This window comes from Nuphar pumila, chromosome 7 (assembly GCF_984573655.1).
Source record: "Nuphar pumila chromosome 7, dmNupPumi1.hap1.1, whole genome shotgun sequence".
Classification (NCBI taxonomy): domain Eukaryota; kingdom Viridiplantae; phylum Streptophyta; class Magnoliopsida; order Nymphaeales; family Nymphaeaceae; genus Nuphar; species Nuphar pumila.
This window is the reverse complement of record NC_143255.1, coordinates 4,533,501-4,555,951: the sequence shown is the minus strand read 5'-3', so window position 1 is coordinate 4,555,951 and position 22,451 is coordinate 4,533,501. Positions and strand designations below refer to the sequence as shown.

At 36.1% G+C, this 22,451-nt stretch overlaps 1 protein-coding gene across 1 annotated transcript in view; it reads left to right on the top strand.

Moving 5' to 3' along the window:
- The window catches only part of LOC149830927 (trafficking protein particle complex II-specific subunit 130 homolog), a 67,113-nt gene that overhangs the window by 29,415 nt on the left and 15,247 nt on the right, over nucleotides 1-22,451 (top strand). The window lies entirely within an intron of this gene.

Genomic DNA, 22,451 nt, shown 5'->3' with positions numbered 1-22,451 from the left:
TTTGAACTCTTTGAATTTTTCAAAAATTTCATAGTTATGTTAAAAATCAGTTTAAAATTCCGGAGAGAATTTTTGTCAAAAGATTTTAAAGGCTTTCTTGATCAATAAGGGATTACTCATACAAAATCTTGCATTTACACCCCACAACAAAATGGGTTGGCCAAAACAAAACATCGACATATTATTGAAACCACTAGGACTCTTCTAATATCTAAAAATGTTCCAAAAAAGTTTTAGGCCGAAGCCACCCTTACGATAATTTACTTAATGAATAGAATGCCTTCCACTATTCTTGAAAATACTTATATTAAAAAGCTTTTTAAAATTCTTCTCGATTATTCAAGATTAAGATTTTTTTGTTGTAAATGTTTTGTTTTTTTTAAAAAAAAATGATAAACTTTTCGTTAAGGCAATTCTTTGTGTCTTCCTAGGCTATGCCAAAAACCAAAAAGGATTTAGGTATTATAATATTGAAAAGGACAAGCTTTATGCCTCAAGAAATGTAACGTTTCTTGAAAGTAAAAATAGTTTTGGAAAAAATGAGCCTAAAAAGCCATGTGAGTACTTGTTTTTGTTTGATATAATGAATGAGCATAATAATGGTAATATTGATAACAGTAACTATATTGATATAAATAAAAGTAGTGATATTCATGATATGCGTGAGAGTGTCAACGATAATGATCATGAAGGTGATATGCCTATTGTTTAACCTCACAATGAATTTCAAACATATTCTCGTTGTACAGAAGGCCAACCACCATGTGCATTAGAAAGGTATATCCAAAGTCAAGACATAGATTAATCTAGTCTTAGAAGATCTACAAGGATATCTCAAGCTCCCAGTAGGTTTGTATCCTACGAGTCTTTTAAACCCCACTATAGAGCTTAGGGGTGGCAATCGTGTCGGGTTGGCGGGTCAGCATACCTCAACCCGAACCCGACCCGTTTATTAAACGGGTCGGCTGTGGCAAACACGAAACCCGACCCGTTTAATAAACGAGTAACCCGACACGACCCGCCAACCCATTTAATAAATGGGTTGGGTCGGGTAAACGGGTTCGCGGGTCACGTTCGCGGGTCGGGTTGGCGGGTTGACCCACCCGCCTAACCCGTTTATTAAACGGGTCAGCTGGGTTGGCGGGTTGGCATACCCCCAACCCGAACCCGAACCCGACCTGTTTAATAAACGGGTTGGCTTAAGCCCAACCCGAACCCGCCTAAGAGGCGGGTTGGCGGGTCGTGTCAGGTTTTGCCACCCCTAATAGAGCTTACCTTATGGCCATACATTCTTACATCGAACCCTCTTCCTATAATGATGCCAAAAATCACCATGAATGGATTAAGACTATAAATAATGAATTAGAAGCCTTAGAAAAGGTCAAAATCTGAGAGATTCAAACATTACCTATAGCAAAGAAAACCATAGGATGGAGATAAGACTATAAAGTTAAAACAAAAAGTGTTGGAACATTATAAAGTTAGGCTAGTTGTTAAAGGGTACAACCAAGAATATGAAAAAAATCTTTACCCAAGTAGCTAGGATGACCACAGTTCGAACTTTAATAACCATAGCATCTATTAAAAAATAGTTCATCTTTCAAATGAATATTAAAAATGTCTTTTTAAATGGAACTCTTAATGAAGAAGTTTATATGAAACCTTCACCCGAGTTAGGCTTGGTACATGAAAAAGTCCTTCGATTACGAAATGCTTTGTATGGTCTAAAACAAACTCCTAAGTCTTGGTATGATCGCTTTAGTGATGTGATGGTTGAACTAAAATTTAGATCTTATTATACTGATACTGTTTTGTTTGTTAAGTTCTCTGACACAGTTATGATTATCTTACTCCTCTGTGTGGACGATATGATTATCACAAGAGGTGATAAATTGGGAGTTAGCAATATCAATGATGTTCTCAAAAGAAACTTTGATATGACAGATCTTGGTTTTTCGAGATTAGGACATCCAAGTATGTCAAAAATGTATTTTTTTCCCTTTTCTTGAAAATTGTAATGAAAAGGATTTGTCTTGTGAAGATTGCATATGTGGAAAAATTAAATCTCTACATTTTGAAAATAGCCAATTTGTATCTAAAGAACCTTTTGAGTTAATATTTTCGGATATTTGGGGATTGACACTGGTTATGTCCAAAGGAGGAGTTTCTTATTATGTAATTTTTGTGGATGATTATAGTAGGCACACATGGATATACTTTCTTAAACTCAAATCTGAAGTCTTTGAATGTTTTCAAAAATTTCATAGTTATGTTAAAAATCAGTTTAAAACATCTATTAAAATATTGAGATCCGATTCCGGAGAGAAATTTTGTCAAAAGATTTTAAAGGCTTTCTTGATCAATAAGGGATTACTCATACAAATTCTTGCCTTTACACCCTACAACAAAATGGGTTGGCCAAAAGAAAGCATCGATATATTATTGAAACCACTAGGACTCTTATAATATCTAAAAATGTTCCAAAAAAGTTTTAGGCCGAAGCCACCCTTACGATAATTTACTTAATCAATAGAATGCCTTCCACTATTCTTGAAAATACTTCTATTAAAAAGCTTTTTAAAATTCTTCTCAATTATTCAAGATTAAGAATTTTTTGTTGTAAATGTTTTTTTTTTTTTTTAAATGATAAACTTTACGTTAAGACAATTCTTTGTGTTTTCCTAGGCTATGCCAAAAACCAAAAAGGATTTAGGTGTTATGATATTGAAAAGGACAAGCTTTATGCCTCAAGAAATGTAACGTTTCTTGAAAGTAAAAATAGTTTTGGAAAAAATGAGCCTAAAAAGCCATGTGAGTACTTGTTTTTGTTTGATATAATGAATGAGCATAATAATGGTAATATTGATAACAATAATTATATTGATATAAATGAAAGTAGTGATATTCATGATATGCATGAGAGTGGCAATGGTAATGATCATGAAGGTGATATGCCTATTGTTTAACCTCACAATGAATTTCAAACATATTCTCGTCGTACACAAGGCCAACCACCATGTGCATTCGAAAGGTATATCCAAAGTCAAGACATAGATTAATCTAGTCTTAGAAGATCTACAAGGATATCTCAAGCTCCCAGTAGGTTTGTATCCTACGAGTCTTTTAAACCCCACTATAGAGCCTACCTTATGGCCATACATTCTTACATCGAACCCTCTTCCTATAATGATGCCAAAAATCACCATGAATGGATTAAGACTATAAATAATGAATTAGAAGCCTTAGAAAAGGTCAAAATCTGAGAGATTCAAACATTACCTATAGCAAAGAAAACCATAGGATGGAGATGAGACTATAAAGTTAAAACAAAAAGTGTTGGAACATTATAAAGATATAAAGTTAGGCTAGTTGTTAAAGGGTATATCCAAGAATATGAAATAAATTATGAAAAAAATCTTTACCCAAGTAGCTAGGATGACCACAGTTCGAACTTTAATAACCATAGCATCTATTAAAAAATAGTTCATCTTTCAAATGAATATTAAAAATGTCTTTTTAAATGGAACCCTTAATGAAGAAGTTTATATGAAACCTTCACCCGAGTTAGGTTTGGTACATGAAAAAAGTCCTTTGATTACGAAAGGCTTTGTATGGTCTAAAACAAGCTCCTAAGGCTTGGTATGATCGCTTTAGTGATGTGATGGTTGAACTAAAATTTAGATCTTATTATACTGATATTGTTTTGTTTGTTAAGTCCTCTGTCATAGGTATGATTATCTTACTTCTCTGTGTGGACGATATGATTATCACAAGATGTGATAAATTTAGAGTTAGCAATATCAAATTTCAATGATGTTCTCAAAAGAAACTTTGATACGACAGATCTTGGTTTTCTTTGATATTTTCTTAGAATATAAGTTGCTTGCTCACCCGAGGGTATTTTTTGAAACAGACTAAGTATGCAGTTGAGATAGTTAAAATGTCAGGTCTTACAAATGAAAAGAGAGTGGACACGCTAGAGGTCATCAATACGAAAATGAGGACAAATGATGGAGAACCTCTAAAAGATCTAACTCCATATTGCCAAATGATTGGTGCCTTATCTTTTCTTTTCATTACTCGTCTTGATATTGTTCTTGCTATTAATAATGTTAGTCAATTCCAACATTCTCCCACTACATTATATATGAGTGCTGAAATTAAAATAGTTAGATATGTTAAAAATAATATTAATGATGGTTTATTTTTGTCATCCTCATCCCCATTAGATGTTATTGTATATATTTTCTCTGATTGGGGAGGAGATGTAAATGATCGTCACTCAACTACTGGTTTTTGTATTTTTATAGGTGATTCTTTGATGTCTCGGAGGTGCAAGAAACAACAAAATGTGTCATTATCTTCCACATAAGTCAAATATTGTGTTATGGCTACTACGACTTCATAATTGGTGTCGTTGCGACAGTTACTTGAGGATTTGGGGGTTTCATATTTGAGCCTTCAAAGTTATGTTGTGATAACAAAAGTGCCATCTATATTGCAAGCAATCACATTTCATGGGTGAACAAAAAATATCAAAATGGATTGTCATTATTGTAATGAAATGGATTAAATTCAAAAGGCGTCACTTATGGACTTGCAAGAACACACTTCAATCAAGAATAACACTTGATTGAATAAGCCACAACACCCTCACAAGGGTCAAAATATTCTTGTTATTGCATAGGAAAAAGCTCTCAAGAGTATTGACAATACAAAGTCCTTGAAAGGCTATTTATAATACAAAGGGTCACAAGGGAGCAGCTCAAAGTAACTCTATTTGTGACCGTTGGGAGCAGCTCCAACAGCTAGTTGGAGCTGCCCCATCAATTCAAAAAAGAAAAAAGTACAAAAATAAAAAAGATGAAATAAAAAAGGTGGTCACCTATTATAGTGAAAAGACCAAAATACTCATGATGGGTATTTCGGTTTATATATATATATATATATATAGTCTTAATAATTATGTCCAAGAAGAATTCCTGAAGAAGACCATCACTTTGCCATATATGTCATCTAAGTCTCAACTGGCGGACTTCTTCACTAAGGTGCTACCTTTACCCAGATTCAATTTTCTTCTTGGCAAACTCTCGGTTGTCATTCCGTGAGTTTGAGGGGGGGGGTGCTAAAATGTAGTTGTTATATATATATATAGGTCTAGGGGTATTTTGGTCTTTTGACCATATGTAATAGGTGTCACCCCTTTTGTTCTTTTTTATTATTTTTATTTTTTGTATATTGTTGTATTGTCAAGGGCATTTCTATCCTTGACAATACAACAAGAATATAGCTGATGAGAGCTCCCATTGGCTAGACTTCTAGCCCTTGGGGAGACCCCTACAGCTACTTTTTTTAGCCTCTCACTCCCTCTCTTGTGTATAAATATGGGCATTCAGCCCCTTGTAAAATCAATGCATTTTGTGTGCATTTGCAGTGAATAAAATTTTATTTTTATATTGTTGTGTCTTCTTCTAAAGCCCCTAAGTGGCTATTGTGCTTTCCTCTCTCTTGTGAGATTTGTATTGACCTCTTAGTTATAGGTCTGTGAAGAACTCTTGGTTTCATTACAGTAGGGAAGATACATGATGTGAGGAATCATTCCAAAAGTGAAAGACTTCAATTGGTGATGTGATGGACAATTCGAAGGGGCTGTGAAAATTGATACTTTTTTGAGACTTGGGGAGCGTAATTTGTAATTATGTTGGTAATCCCTGAATCGCTGTTGGAAAAGAATAAAAAATATATAGAGATCCAAGTTTTAAGAAAATCAATAATTATATATGCAACATTCAATCGAGGAAAAACATTAGAAATAGTAGCATTACTTTGTAGATCATGGATTTAAAAAAAGATTTGAAATTTATGCAACATTTGAGATATTATACGAGCTCTGCAGTTGCCATATTTGGATAAAGAGTTGCATATGTTATTCCAAGTACTTTATGTATAACATAGAAATCACAAAACAAATATAAGAAGTATTTCATATTTGTTTGATATAGTAAACTAAAGTGGAAAACCATCAACCATCTCCCTTGTTTACTCTATTTGTCTTACTCTAATCACTTGCATCCTTATTTTTAAAATGTTCGCCTCTGTTAGAATTTAGACATCTTAAAAAGGGGATTTTAGAATCATGTTTCCTTTAGCTGAGATCAAGCTTTCCAAACTTAAATGTACCTCATTCCATGAATTAGAAAGCTCTACTTGTGGTTAAAAGGAATTACTTTTTCCCGAAAGCAGGAAGTGGAAATCCTTGATGCTTTTGAGTTCTTTGTGCGCTTCTACAGTATTGAAGTGTGTTTGGTGGCTATTACTTCAAGATCCTCGATATCTTGCCAAACAGTCTTGCTTTTTCATGGAATTATGTTGTCTTAAACTTGATCAAATATCTTGCTGTTACACTTCAGTATTAGTAGTTAAAGGTGAATTTGAATCTTGATTTAGAGACATACTCTAATTTATGAGGTAATGACATATGCTTGAATGCTTCTACAACTGAAATGCGCAACCGATTTAAAGGACTTGCTTATGCATATTTTATGGCCTTTATGCCTGTATGAATATTGTTGTGAATGGATAAATACATTGATCATGATGGAGAAAGCATACTCTTGTGATGTCATAGAAAGTAGAAACTTCCACAGATGGATAAAACACAAATTTTATTTTTATTGTTTAGAATTGGTAATAGTCTAGTATTTTGTCAACCAAAGTGCAAGGTTTAAATCTCTATTCACGGGATGAAAATGATGTATATAGACAATGCTCTGATGAAGCAAAGGGAGGACAATGCTATGATGAATTTTGATACCACAAAGTACAATAAAAGATCTTACTTCAGTTTGTCTCATGGTTGCCAGTTGAGGAAGCGGGAGCGGGAAGCGAGGCACTTTCAAAATTTTAGGAATCGGGAAGCGTGGGACTGAAAGATTTTCAATGCTCAAATCCTTCCACGCGTGAAAGCTGAGAAACAGAGAGAGAGACTGCAGAGAAAACCAATACCCTCTATTGTATATGGGTTGACTGCTATTCTTATCCCTTTATAATAACATACTAATACAAAGATTAGGGTACTAAAGTACCCTTATTACAAGAGAATAAATTACACACTGTCATTAATGAAATGGCAATGATCACGGGTCTGGATCTCCTGACCCGTGATCCGTAACAAGGAATACACTTCTTTTCACCCTCCCTCAAGTTGTGCATGATCTTGAACCATGAACAACTTGCCTTTTAACATCCAAAATATGTCTTTTGTCAATCCTTTTGTAAATATATCCGTCATTTGATCTGTAGTTCGTACAAATTCAGGCTCAATGTCTTTCTCTTCTACTTTTTGTCTCACAAAATGCTGATCTATTTCAATATGTTTGGCACGACTGTGATAGATTGGATTAAAAGACATACTAATGGCACTCTGGTTGTCACACAAAAGAAGTGATCGAGAGATCGATTCTCCTACTTCTGTCAGTAAGTGTCTAATCCAAGTAGCTTCAGCAGTGGCGGCTGCCATTGACCTGTATTCAGCCTCTGTACTGGATCTGGCAACAGTCTTTTGTTTCTTACTACTCCAAGAAACCAAATTCATCCCAACAAACACACAATAGCCGAATACTTATCTGCGTTCATCTGGATCTCCCGCCCAGTCCGCATTATAATAAATAATGATCTCATGTGCATTTTGCCCATTGGTCTTTCTCTTATATAAGAGCGCATCTCCAGCCGTTCCCTTCAAGTATCGAAGTATCCGTTTAACGGCTTCCATATGCCCTTCACATGGTGCATGCATAAACTGAGATACTTGATTCACAGAGTAAACTACATCAGGGCGAGTAAAAGTGAGGTATTGTAACATACCCACTATGCTACGGTACTGTGTGGGATTATCAAATGGATCCCCATCTTGAGAGCTAAGCCTTTGGTGAAGAACGCTAGGGGTTCCCAAGGGCTTGCAGTCTTTCATACCTGCTTTATTGAGAACATCAATGGTATATTTATGTTGAGTGAGAGTCATCTCTTTAGGGGTACTGTCGACTTCAACTCCAAGAAAGTATCATAGTTTGCCAAGGTCTTTCATTTTGAACCTCTGATTCAAGAGATGTTTGAATTCATCAACGTGCTCATTGGAATTACCAGTGATGATAATATCATCTACATATATCAACAACAGAGTAACTGTGTCTTGGTTCTTAAATATAAATAAGGAGTGGTCAAGAAGAGATTTCTTAAAACCATATTTTTGTATTTCAAGCGAAAAACTATCGAACCAAGATCGAGATGCCTGCTTCAATCCATATATCGCCCTTTTTAGCCTGCATACATATTTTGTAGGATTGCCTTCTGCGTAACCAGTGGGTTGTTCCATGTATACTTCTTCTCTCAAATTTCCATGAAGAAAGACATTCTTCACATCAAATTGGCTAATAGTCCATTGATGTTCAATAGCTAAAAAAAGTATGACTCTGATTGTCCCCATCTTCACCACTGGACTAAAGGTTTCATCATAGTCCTGTCCTTGCTCCTGTGTAAAACCTTTGGCTACAAGTCTCGCCTTATATCGCTCTATAGTCCCATCTGGTTTATACTTTATTTTGTACACTGTTATCATCGCAAAAAAATCTTTCCTCCCTTGCGAGAGAGAAACGAATTTGCGAGTCAAACTCGACCAAAGTTTTCAAAATTGTTTTGAAAATTTACTCGCCTCCGTTTTGAAAATTTGCGGGAAAATTCCATGGAATGGGATCCGCCTGTCGGTACGAGGTTCAACCGTTCCTGGCGCCTTTACCAGGGTTAATTGAACCAAGGACCAATTATGTGCTTTAACTTGACTCAAATATCTAAATTATGCTCTATTTTTCTTAGAATGCACAAAGAATCAAGCTTGTGCTATGGAATTTTGAAAAATGCAAGTTTGAGAAATTATGATGTTTGCTTTGGAAAATTGAAATGCATTTAGAAAAGGACTGGAAAATGCTTGAAAATGGAATTCCTGGGAAAATCATTGAATTTTATTGGAAATCAGAAATTTGCATTGGAAAGTGATTTCTCAGGAAAATTTGAACTTTGGAAAATCGATTTTGAAATTTGGAATTGCTTTTCTGAGAAAATGGATTTGAGAATACTAAGAAAATCTAAGAAATTCATTGGAAAATGACTTTTGAAATGGAAAATGGATCCTCAGGAAACTGGATTCTCAAGAAAATAGGAAATTTGAGAAAATGGATTCCTGAAAACATGGGATTTTGAAATTTGAGAATGTTAAAACATAGAAAAATCTTGATTTGAACTTGGTAAATGCTTTTAAATGTCATTCGAAAACTTAGAATTTTGAGAAAACCAGATCCTGAGAAAGACTTGGAAATTCTTGAGAAAACTGAATTTTCTGAAATTGAAATTGGAAAATGAGTTTGAAAATAATGCAATTTGAATGATATGAATGAATGAATGAATGAATATGAATTTGAAAAGATAATTTCATTGAGGAATTGGGAAATCTTTTTGAAACTTTGAGAAATGCAGTGCATTTTTGAAGTTAGCCTAAGAGTGTAGGCTGAATGTGGCTGATATAAAGATCATAAATCTTGGTTTTCTTCGTATTCTCACTATGGCCATAAATATGAATCCCACCAAGTTTATAAACTCCATAAAAGCTTGTGCACGTGCCATTCGTGTAAACCATAGTGAATTTGAAATAACTATGCATGAATCATACATCACATATTGAAATTTGCAGAAATTAAACTATATGCAATGCAGTCCTATTCTAAGCAGAAAATGTAACTCTTATTCCAAATATTACATTGCTTTTTACATTGAATTGAATAAGATAAATAAATGAAATAACTAAGTCTTCTTGAATGTTCCTGCAAAACTAGAAAACAAGGTTAGCACAAAAATGTAGGTTTTTCTGAATTTATCCGAAAATATGGGAAATTATCGGATATTATTCAGATATAAACCCAAATTCATACCCCCTTTGATATAAACATGATAAATAATGAATAAATTTCGAAAATAAACTTGAAAATTCGAAATTGGGGTCAAAATGACCAAAATACCCCTGATGACCTTGAAATCAGGGTTTTCTGAAAGAATTATTGTAAATTTTGGAATTTTGGAAATCAAATGAAATAAATCAAACATAATATGATAAAATATGATGATATGCATGAAATTTTGGATAATTAGAAATTGAAATTTCGAAATTTAGGTCAAAATATGAACTTGGAATTAAACCAAATTTGGCATGGACAACTAAAATAACCCTAGAAACATAATGGAGCTCGAAAATCTAATTTTTTGTATTTTTAAATATGGAAATTCAAATAAAAACCCTAAATTTTATGATTTTTGCCTAAAATGTTGATTCTAAAGGGGATTTAGGATATCAAACTTCCATAAAAATTTCCCAAATTTTATGGGGTGACAGAGGACAGTAAGGCAAGGATTTTTGCCTTTTACATTTTCTGGTTTTGACCTATGGTCGGAGCTGTGCCACTCCGGCAAGTCGGATCGGAATCCGGCGACTCTAAGATTTAGGGGAAACAGACAGGTTTCGGTAGAAAATATGGGAAAAATGGAATACAGATGGAAAAAAGTCTGAAATTGTGGGAAAATGTTCCTGACAAACAGAGGAAGATTTGATCTTTTGACACCATTGGTATTCGGGTTATGGTTTGGAAAAGGCCACGCTGTTATCAGAGACCTAAATCTCTGAGATTTCTGGACATTGGAATCTGTTTGATAGAAATGGAAAATCCGGGAAAAATAATGAAACAGATCCAAAAATTCCCAAATTTTAGGAAATGACAGGAAATTATGTTAGGAACAACTTTCATGTTGAAAGTTTTTGCAGACGGGCTACAGATTTGGAGGAATCGGTGCATTAAGATCTGTCTATATCCTGACAAAAGAAAATCGAGATTTTCCCAGGGGTCTGAGAAATCCGATTTTTTACAGAGGTCAAAACTGACTGGAAAAACCTCAAAATTTCCAGATCATTAGTAGATTCAATCATGAATCTACTGTGATTTTTGGAGAATGATCCGAATCTCCCACGATGGTGGTGCCGGAGGTTCTTGTCTGCTAAAGCGCAAACTGGAAATTCTGAGGGACAGAAAACCGGATGTAGGGTTTGATTGATTTAGAAGGGTTCCAAAACCCGAATAGAATCAAATTTTCGGCAGTAAAACAAAGATATGTAGACCCAATTACTCTAAAATTTACAGAATTTATTGGTGCAATAACTCACATGACATAACGTATAGACTTTGCACAAAACTGAAATTCTATGGATTCTACATCAACTACTAATAAATCTATATAAAATGAATAAAATGCATAATGAAAATGCAATTTTTAAATATGAAATTATATAAAACATGAAAATCAAAACCATCACGAGGGGGTACACGAACTCTTATGTTTGATGTTGCTGTGAAAAGGAAAAATCCAGTCCATTCATTGGACGGATTCCCTACTCCATGTAGCCTTAAGCATAACAATAAAGGAAATAAAAGAGTAAAAAAGAAGAAAAAAAAATGAAGATCTTACCTTGGGTTGGATGAAGGTAAGCTATAGCAATGGTGTTGCTGCTAGCTTGAAGAAGATGGAGGTTTTGCTTGGATTAGTTGAAGGAATCTGGAAATCTTTGCAACAAAAGGGAAGTTGAAAATGGCTGCACTAAGGGAGATGATTTGCTTCAGTGGTACAGCGCCTTGGAGGGAATTGCAGCGATGAGGAGGCTGCCTTGTTGCACCGGCTGGAGCTTGACAACCGCTTTGATATGGAGGTAGTAGCTGCAGCAAGGAGCTGTGGCAGTGAGGGTTGGTATGAAGAAATTAATCTTGCTCCTACTGCAGCAATGGAGGCCTGAAGGTGATGACGATGGTGGTGATTGCTTCAAAGGGGCCTGCTGATCTTGCTGGAGGTGGGCTGAAACTTTGGAGGTTGCTGCCGGATGATGTTGCCAACGTTGAAGGAGGTTGAAGCAAAGGGACTGAAGGAGGCTTGCTGCTGCACTGCTGGAGGTTGCTGGTTGCTGTGGTGGCTGAAGAAAAGCTGCTGGTGGCTGGGCTCTTGCTGGTTGCTGTGGTGGCTGAAGAAAAGCTGCTGGTGGCTGGGCTCTTGCTGCCACCAAAGAAGGCTATGATGGAGGCCCAGCTGGTGGCTGTGTAAGGGCTGCAAGAATAGGGTTTCAATGGCTGGAAGTTGCAGCCAAGGGGTGAGAAAGAGAGAGTTCAAGGGAGAGAGAGAGGGAGAGAGACGTGAGATCCTTTTTTTGGGCAGCCCTAGGTTCCTCTTTTGTTTTTTTTGGTTTTCTTAACTTAGGTAAGATCATATCTTTCCCTAAGTTTTTAGTTTTAATTAGGGCGAGTAAAAGTGAGGTATTGTAACATACCCACTATGCTACGGTACTGTGTGGGATTATCAAATGGATCCCCATCTTGAGAGCTAAGCCTTTGGTGAAGAACGCTAGGGGTTCCCAAGGGCTTGCAGTCTTTCATACCTGCTTTATTGAGAACATCAATGGTATATTTATGTTGAGTGAGAGTCATCTCTTTAGGGGTACTGTCGACTTCAACTCCAAGAAAGTATCATAGTTTGCCAAGGTCTTTCATTTTGAACCTCTGATTCAAGAGATGTTTGAATTCATCAACGTGCTCATTGGAATTACCAGTGATGATAATATCATCTACATATATCAACAACAGAGTAACTGTGTCTTGGTTCTTAAATATAAATAAGGAGTGGTCAAGAAGAGATTTCTTAAAACCATATTTTTGTATTTCAAGCGAAAAACTATCGAACCAAGATCGAGATGCCTGCTTCAATCCATATATCGCCCTTTTTAGCCTGCATACATATTTTGTAGGATTGCCTTCTGCGTAACCAGTGGGTTGTTCCATGTATACTTCTTCTCTCAAATTTCCATGAAGAAAGACATTCTTCACATCAAATTGGCTAATAGTCCATTGATGTTCAATAGCTAAAAAAAGTATGACTCTGATTGTCCCCATCTTCACCACTGGACTAAAGGTTTCATCATAGTCCTGTCCTTGCTCCTGTGTAAAACCTTTGGCTACAAGTCTCGCCTTATATCGCTCTATAGTCCCATCTGGTTTATACTTTATTTTGTACACTGTTATCATCGCAAAAAAATCTTTCCTCCCTTGCGAGAGAGAAACGAATTTGCGAGTCAAACTCGACCAAAGTTTTCAAAATTGTTTTGAAAATTTACTCGCCTCCGTTTTGAAAATTTGCGGGAAAATTCCATGGAATGGGATCCGCCTGTCGGTACGAGGTTCAACCGTTCCTGGCGCCTTTACCAGGGTTAATTGAACCAAGGACCAATTATGTGCTTTAACTTGACTCAAATATCTAAATTATGCTCTATTTTTCTTAGAATGCACAAAGAATCAAGCTTGTGCTATGGAATTTTGAAAAATGCAAGTTTGAGAAATTATGATGTTTGCTTTGGAAAATTGAAATGCATTTAGAAAAGGACTGGAAAATGCTTGAAAATGGAATTCCTGGGAAAATCATTGAATTTTATTGGAAATCAGAAATTTGCATTGGAAAGTGATTTCTCAGGAAAATTTGAACTTTGGAAAATCGATTTTGAAATTTGGAATTGCTTTTCTGAGAAAATGGATTTGAGAATACTAAGAAAATCTAAGAAATTCATTGGAAAATGACTTTTGAAATGGAAAATGGATCCTCAGGAAACTGGATTCTCAAGAAAATAGGAAATTTGAGAAAATGGATTCCTGAAAACATGGGATTTTGAAATTTGAGAATGTTAAAACATAGAAAAATCTTGATTTGAACTTGGTAAATGCTTTTAAATGTCATTCGAAAACTTAGAATTTTGAGAAAACCAGATCCTGAGAAAGACTTGGAAATTCTTGAGAAAACTGAATTTTCTGAAATTGAAATTGGAAAATGAGTTTGAAAATAATGCAATTTGAATGATATGAATGAATGAATGAATGAATATGAATTTGAAAAGATAATTTCATTGAGGAATTGGGAAATCTTTTTGAAACTTTGAGAAATGCAGTGCATTTTTGAAGTTAGCCTAAGAGTGTAGGCTGAATGTGGCTGATATAAAGATCATAAATCTTGGTTTTCTTCGTATTCTCACTATGGCCATAAATATGAATCCCACCAAGTTTATAAACTCCATAAAAGCTTGTGCACGTGCCATTCGTGTAAACCATAGTGAATTTGAAATAACTATGCATGAATCATACATCACATATTGAAATTTGCAGAAATTAAACTATATGCAATGCAGTCCTATTCTAAGCAGAAAATGTAACTCTTATTCCAAATATTACATTGCTTTTTACATTGAATTGAATAAGATAAATAAATGAAATAACTAAGTCTTCTTGAATGTTCCTGCAAAACTAGAAAACAAGGTTAGCACAAAAATGTAGGTTTTTCTGAATTTATCCGAAAATATGGGAAATTATCGGATATTATTCAGATATAAACCCAAATTCATACCCCCTTTGATATAAACATGATAAATAATGAATAAATTTCGAAAATAAACTTGAAAATTCGAAATTGGGGTCAAAATGACCAAAATACCCCTGATGACCTTGAAATCAGGGTTTTCTGAAAGAATTATTGTAAATTTTGGAATTTTGGAAATCAAATGAAATAAATCAAACATAATATGATAAAATATGATGATATGCATGAAATTTTGGATAATTAGAAATTGAAATTTCGAAATTTAGGTCAAAATATGAACTTGGAATTAAACCAAATTTGGCATGGACAACTAAAATAACCCTAGAAACATAATGGAGCTCGAAAATCTAATTTTTTGTATTTTTAAATATGGAAATTCAAATAAAAACCCTAAATTTTATGATTTTTGCCTAAAATGTTGATTCTAAAGGGGATTTAGGATATCAAACTTCCATAAAAATTTCCCAAATTTTATGGGGTGACAGAGGACAGTAAGGCAAGGATTTTTGCCTTTTACATTTTCTGGTTTTGACCTATGGTCGGAGCTGTGCCACTCCGGCAAGTCGGATCGGAATCCGGCGACTCTAAGATTTAGGGGAAACAGACAGGTTTCGGTAGAAAATATGGGAAAAATGGAATACAGATGGAAAAAAGTCTGAAATTGTGGGAAAATGTTCCTGACAAACAGAGGAAGATTTGATCTTTTGACACCATTGGTATTCGGGTTATGGTTTGGAAAAGGCCACGCTGTTATCAGAGACCTAAATCTCTGAGATTTCTGGACATTGGAATCTGTTTGATAGAAATGGAAAATCCGGGAAAAATAATGAAACAGATCCAAAAATTCCCAAATTTTAGGAAATGACAGGAAATTATGTTAGGAACAACTTTCATGTTGAAAGTTTTTGCAGACGGGCTACAGATTTGGAGGAATCGGTGCATTAAGATCTGTCTATATCCTGACAAAAGAAAATCGAGATTTTCCCAGGGGTCTGAGAAATCCGATTTTTTACAGAGGTCAAAACTGACTGGAAAAACCTCAAAATTTCCAGATCATTAGTAGATTCAATCATGAATCTACTGTGATTTTTGGAGAATGATCCGAATCTCCCACGATGGTGGTGCCGGAGGTTCTTGTCTGCTAAAGCGCAAACTGGAAATTCTGAGGGACAGAAAACCGGATGTAGGGTTTGATTGATTTAGAAGGGTTCCAAAACCCGAATAGAATCAAATTTTCGGCAGTAAAACAAAGATATGTAGACCCAATTACTCTAAAATTTACAGAATTTATTGGTGCAATAACTCACATGACATAACGTATAGACTTTGCACAAAACTGAAATTCTATGGATTCTACATCAACTACTAATAAATCTATATAAAATGAATAAAATGCATAATGAAAATGCAATTTTTAAATATGAAATTATATAAAACATGAAAATCAAAACCATCACGAGGGGGTACACGAACTCTTATGTTTGATGTTGCTGTGAAAAGGAAAAATCCAGTCCATTCATTGGACGGATTCCCTACTCCATGTAGCCTTAAGCATAACAATAAAGGAAATAAAAGAGTAAAAAAGAAGAAAAAAAAATGAAGATCTTACCTTGGGTTGGATGAAGGTAAGCTATAGCAATGGTGTTGCTGCTAGCTTGAAGAAGATGGAGGTTTTGCTTGGATTAGTTGAAGGAATCTGGAAATCTTTGCAACAAAAGGGAAGTTGAAAATGGCTGCACTAAGGGAGATGATTTGCTTCAGTGGTACAGCGCCTTGGAGGGAATTGCAGCGATGAGGAGGCTGCCTTGTTGCACCGGCTGGAGCTTGACAACCGCTTTGATATGGAGGTAGTAGCTGCAGCAAGGAGCTGTGGCAGTGAGGGTTGGTATGAAGAAATTAATCTTGCTCCTACTGCAGCAATGGAGGCCTGAAGGTGATGACGATGGTGGTGATTGCTTCAAAGGGGCCTGCTGATCTTGCTGGAGGTGGGCTGAAACTTTGGAGGTTGCTGCCGGATGATGTTGCCAACGTTGAAGGAGGTTGAAGCAAAGGGACTGAAGGAGGCTTGCTGCTGCACTGCTGGAGGTTGCTGGTTGCTGTGGTGGCTGAAGAAAAGCTGCTGGTGGCTGGGCTCTTGCTGGTTGCTGTGGTGGCTGAAGAAAAGCTGCTGGTGGCTGGGCTCTTGCTGCCACCAAAGAAGGCTATGATGGAGGCCCAGCTGGTGGCTGTGTAAGGGCTGCAAGAATAGGGTTTCAATGGCTGGAAGTTGCAGCCAAGGGGTGAGAAAGAGAGAGTTCAAGGGAGAGAGAGAGGGAGAGAGACGTGAGATCCTTTTTTTGGGCAGCCCTAGGTTCCTCTTTTGTTTTTTTTGGTTTTCTTAACTTAGGTAAGATCATATCTTTCCCTAAGTTTTTAGTTTTAATTAGGGAAGGAAAGGGAAAGGGCCTCTACGTGAATGGCTGGGCAAGAGGGAAAGGAAGAGAGGAATGAAGGGAAGAAGGAAAGAAGAAAAAGAAGAAAAAGAAAGAAAAGGGAAAAAGAAAGGAAAGAAAGAAAAGGAGGGAAAAAGGAAAAGGAAAAGAAAAATGAGGAAAAAAATGGAAAGTGGGGCTGGAGGCTTGGTTGACCCCCTTGTGGGTCCCACCTCTCTAAAATGAAATAAATAAATAAAAATCAATAAAAACAAAAACAAATAAATAAAAAGAATTTTTTTTTGTTTTTTTAATAAAACAGAAATGTAAATGAATGGGCCATCTCAGAGCGGGTCCAAATTTCAATTTTGAAATTCATTTTGAAGATTAGAGGGGTAAAATAGTCTTTTCAAAAAAAATTTAGACGAAACGAGCTATTTTTTGCAGTTTTTGAAACGAGCTCGGATTTTAAAGTTCAACACCCCGTTGCGAAGCAAATCCAGTGTAGAATTTAAAAATGTAATTTTGAAAAAAATCCAGATTGTCTTTCTCGAGAAAATGCTTCCAAATCTATTTTCATACAAAACGAGCTATTTTTGGTAGTTTTTGAAACGAGCTCGGATTTTGAAGTTCAATACCCCGTTGCGAAGCAAATCCACTGTAGAATTTGAAAATTTGATTTTGAAAGAAATCCAGATTGTTTTTCTCGAGAAAATGCTTCCAACTCTATTTTCAAACAAAACGAGCTATTTTTGGCAGCTTTTGAAATAAGCTCGGATTTTAAAGTTCAATACCCCGTTGCGAAGTAAATCCAGTGTAGAATTCAAAAATTTGAGTTTGAAATAAATCTAGATTATTTTTCTTGAAAAAAATATTTCCAAATTTAGACTCATGTGGGTGAAAATGTCAATTTTGGAAACCCAGGGTTTGAAATTGATTTCTGAAAGCTTTTAAAACTCGATCTGGATTGAAATTTATAAAACTGGAGTTCTGGACTTCGAAAATGAAATGAAATGTGATGAAATGTTATGAAATGCTGAGAAATGATATGAAATGATGAGGAATGACATGAAATGTTATGCGAAATGCTAACTTTGAATAAAGAATTTTGGATGTCAGACCCCGATTGACACTTGTATTAGTTTAAAAAGCATTAAAATTGATAAAATTTGCAAAACAGCTCAAGAAATGGTTTTCGGGACTCTACTGGGTCAGAGTGACACTGAAAATTGGGATTTGAGCTGAATTGAACTAAGATGAGCTAGATTGAGCTGGGTTTTAGAGTTTCAAAACTCAAATGAACTGACCAGGCACCTGACTCAACTGACCTTTCCGACTGAATTTTCAAGAAAAGCTGCCATTTTTAGAGAAATGGTACGGAATGGTCACTGAAGTGAAGTGAATTACGAACTTGAGATGACTTTGAGCTAAAAAAAAGGTCAATAATACTGACATGAACTAAAATCGAAGCTCGAACACTAGCTCAATTGGCTGAACTCAGCTCAATTTCAGCTGAAAGAGCTGAAATGGACTAAAATGGGCTCATGGACACTTGAAAATGGTTTTGAACTGAAACTGGAGCGCTTGAACTTTTGGTGAGCTCAAGTTAGACTCTGGGGAGTATAACTGACTATGAATGACTGACTCAGAGACAATTGGCTTGGATTTGAGTGAGAAATGAGCTCATTTCTGAAGAAATGATCCCATTTTGACAGTAATGGTCAGAAATGAAAATGACCTGTTCATTGTGAGCTCAGATGAGCTTGAGATGATTGACATTCTAAATGTTCTGAACTGACCAATGAGCTTGGTTGACTCCGACTAACTGGGGTCCGGGATGACCTAGGGGTAAAATGGTAATTTTCCTAATAAAAGTTGGTAAAATGGTGATTTTCTGAAACTGACTCAGGGTTTGACTCCTACACTGACCTAACAGGGTTGGCACTGCACGAGGAGGGTTGTTTGAGAATGAATGTGGAAAATTTGGGGTGTTTACATACACCCATTTCGAGCCAACAACATTTCTGTCAGGTGGTCTTGGTACAACATCCCACGTACCACATTCATGTAGAGCTTTCATTTCCTCATTAATTGCTTTAATCCATCTTCTGGAATTTGATGCTTGGGAGAACATTGTGGGTTCATCTTCTTTACTCAAGGCTGTTAGAAAGAGTTGAAAATCTAATGAGAAATTTTCATAACTGACCCATCTTTCAATTGGATGGCGAGAACGAGTGGATCTTCTAGCATCAACGATGTTGGATGTAGGGGATGTGTCCATTTCTGGATTAACTATGGTGGGCGGCTCTCTTTCTCGTCGAGTGTAAACAAGACCTTTATACCTTTCTGGATTCAAAGTTGGGTCTGTATTTTCATGGGCAATGATTTCATCAGTAGACACAGATTCCTTATCCTTTTGAGTACAATTTGAGGGGCTGACATTACTAGCTCCGGAGAAAAGTTCATAATTCAGCCAAGGATAATAAGCCTCGATTTTAGAATTTGATTATGAAGAACTAGTACATCGACAATCAAAATTCAATTCATCAAAGATGACATTTCTTGATATTCTGATGCGCTTGCTCACTGAATCATAGCACCTGTACCCTTTATAGTCATCAGCATAACCCACAAACCTGCACTTCAGGGCCTTGTCCTGAAACTTATGTCTCATTGAACTATCAACATGAACATAGCATAAACAACCAAACACACGCAAATCATGGTAGTTGGGATGTGTACCAAAAAGGGACAAGTAAGGAGGCTTGTTTTCCAAAATAGTCATGGGCAATCGATTTATCACATGAACTGCAGAATGAAAGGCCTTTGTCCATAAAGTAATCGGAAGATTACTATCATGCATCATGCTCATCGCACTCTCAACAATATGGCGATGCTTCTTTTCAGCAATCTCATTCTGCTGAGGTGTGTGTGGGCAAAACACCATTCTCCTTATCCCGTTACTTTGAAGAAAGTTAGTAAAGTCAATGGAAGAAAATTCACCTCCTCCGTCACATTGGAAACTAAGGATGTTTTCAGAAAATTGGTTTTTGACAAAGGAATGGAAGTTTCAGAACAACTTGAAAGTCTCAGATTTGTGTTTCATGAAAAATATCCAAGAATAATGAGAATAACTGTCAACAAATATAAGATAATATATAGTTCCAGATATGGAAGCAACTGGGGCAGGCCCCCAAACATCAGAACAGATAATTTCAAAAGGTCTTGAAGCTCTTTTATTTATAGAATGAAAGGGTAAGACATGACTCTTACATAAGAGACAACTAGAACATTTGTTGTCATTGACATTTATTCCTAAACTTGACTTGGGAATGAGGTTATTTGAAACAAGTTTTTCAATGAAACGACTACTGCAATGACCTAGACGACCATGCCAAAGATTTGGCTTATTGATTTCAGAGACACTAAAAACACTGGTAGAATTCTCAGAAGGCAACGATGAGTGGAGCTTCAAGTTTGGGTCTGCAGGGCGAATATGTGCTGAAGGATCTTCTTGGAAAACATACATATTGCCTTGCTGTTTTCCTCTAGCGAACGTCTCCTTCGTGCAGAGAATTCTTGACAAGAACAAAAGAGGGAGTAAATTCAACTGAGGCTTTGATATCATCAACAAGTTTAGAAACTGAAACAATGTTTTTCTTGATGTTAGGAGCATAAAGAACTTTTGAAAGGTTGATAGAAGATTCGGACAATGGTATAATGGAGTTTCCAATATGAGAGATAGAGTGGTGTGATCCATCCCCGGTAACTATACTACTTCTACCAATGTAAGGAACAAGTTTCAGGAGCTTACCGGCATCACCAGTAACATGAGTCGCTGCGCCAGAGTCCACGTACCAAGTACCTTGCTCATTTTGTTTCAGATTCAATTCTGCTAAAGCTGACAACAATAACTCCTTTACTTCTCCATTGGTCCTTGTACTGTTTGTGCCTCTTTTTGCTTCAGATTGTGTCGATTTTCCTTTATTTTGGGGATTGAATCAACAATTAGCTTTGATATGCCCCTTTTTATTACATAGAAAGCAGGTAGGAATTGACCTCTGTCTTTGTGGATTGGTATATGTGTTGGGTGTAGGCAATAATCCACGACCTCCTTGACCACTTCTCCCTTGTCCTTCTTTTCCCTTGATATCATAGCTTCTTCGTCCTCGTACATAAGTAACCCCTGTAGCAAGAACTTCTTGTGCCCCAGTATGCATAGATGATTCTTCAGAAAACCCCTTTAGGTTCATCTCATATTGTAATAATTTTGCACACAGATCTTCAAAGTTGGGCAGCTCAGGTAAGCATAACAAGGAAGTAACAATCATATGATAGTCGGGTCCCAGTCCACTGAGAGTTTGTTGTACCAAATCTTTATCAGTTACTGCACATCCAACAAGTGCTAGTTGATCCGTGATAACCTTCATTTTGTTCAAGTATTCCATGATGATCATGGAATCCTTTCTTAACATTTGAAATTCTCTTTTAAGAAACATAATCCTGGCCTGAGAAACCTGTGAGTATGTCTGAACAAGTTTGTTCCAAAGTTGCATGGCAGTGCAGTCATCTGGAATTGCTACGAGCACCTCTTGTGACAGTGTAGATGTAATATAAGCAACTAGCGCTTGGTCTCTTTTCATCCAAGCTACAAATTAAGGATTTCTAACATATACCGTAGTAGATTCTCCTTTGCTGACCCTTTCTTCTCGTGATATGAACTCGGGAGGAATTGGAACAGATCCATCCAGATATCCGGAGAGATCCTGACTCCTAATGAAAGGTATGATTTGCCTCTTCCAAGTCAAGAAGTTACAATTGTTTAACTTTTCAGACACGAGTTGACTGAGGAAGCTTGAAGAAAGGACCGACTGAGTAGGAAGTGAATCCATGTTTCACAGTATTAAGAGTGTGTCCAGCACAATCTGTCTACAGTTTCTGTAACTCTTTTTTTTTTTTTGCAGAAACTAATTTAGGTCAATGGCTGATTTAAAACAGATATTGAATATCTATCAGATTTCTGATTTTCAGAAGAGAATGAATGCTGGATATGAAAACCGTAAAAAAAAATGTGAATAGGAATTCACACTCGGTATTGACGCAGTGCTTTCAAGCTAAAAGAGATAAAATGGTAGAAATGAGGGTAACGTCAGATCTGCCTGGTCAGATTTGATCAGGGATGTAGCTGGATAAAAAAAAGACCCCGATTACGTGATTAGATCACGCTCTGATCGAAAACAATAAGCAATGTATATTGACGACAGATTGAAGAATGAGAGAAGGGATTTAATGAAGGAGGTGAGATTGAAAATCCGAACTGAGTTAACTCAGATAAATTAGAGAAGAAAGTTTGATCAGATCTGATTAACGTCAGATCTGATCGAGATCAAGAGACAAAGAAAAGGTAAGATGAGGCAGATCTGATTAACCTCAGATCTGATTACCGTTAGATCTGATTAACGTCAGATCTGATCGAGAAGAAAAATGAGGAATAAATATTCAGACGAGGTTGAGGAAACAGACAGAAGAAAAAAGAATTTTTTTTTA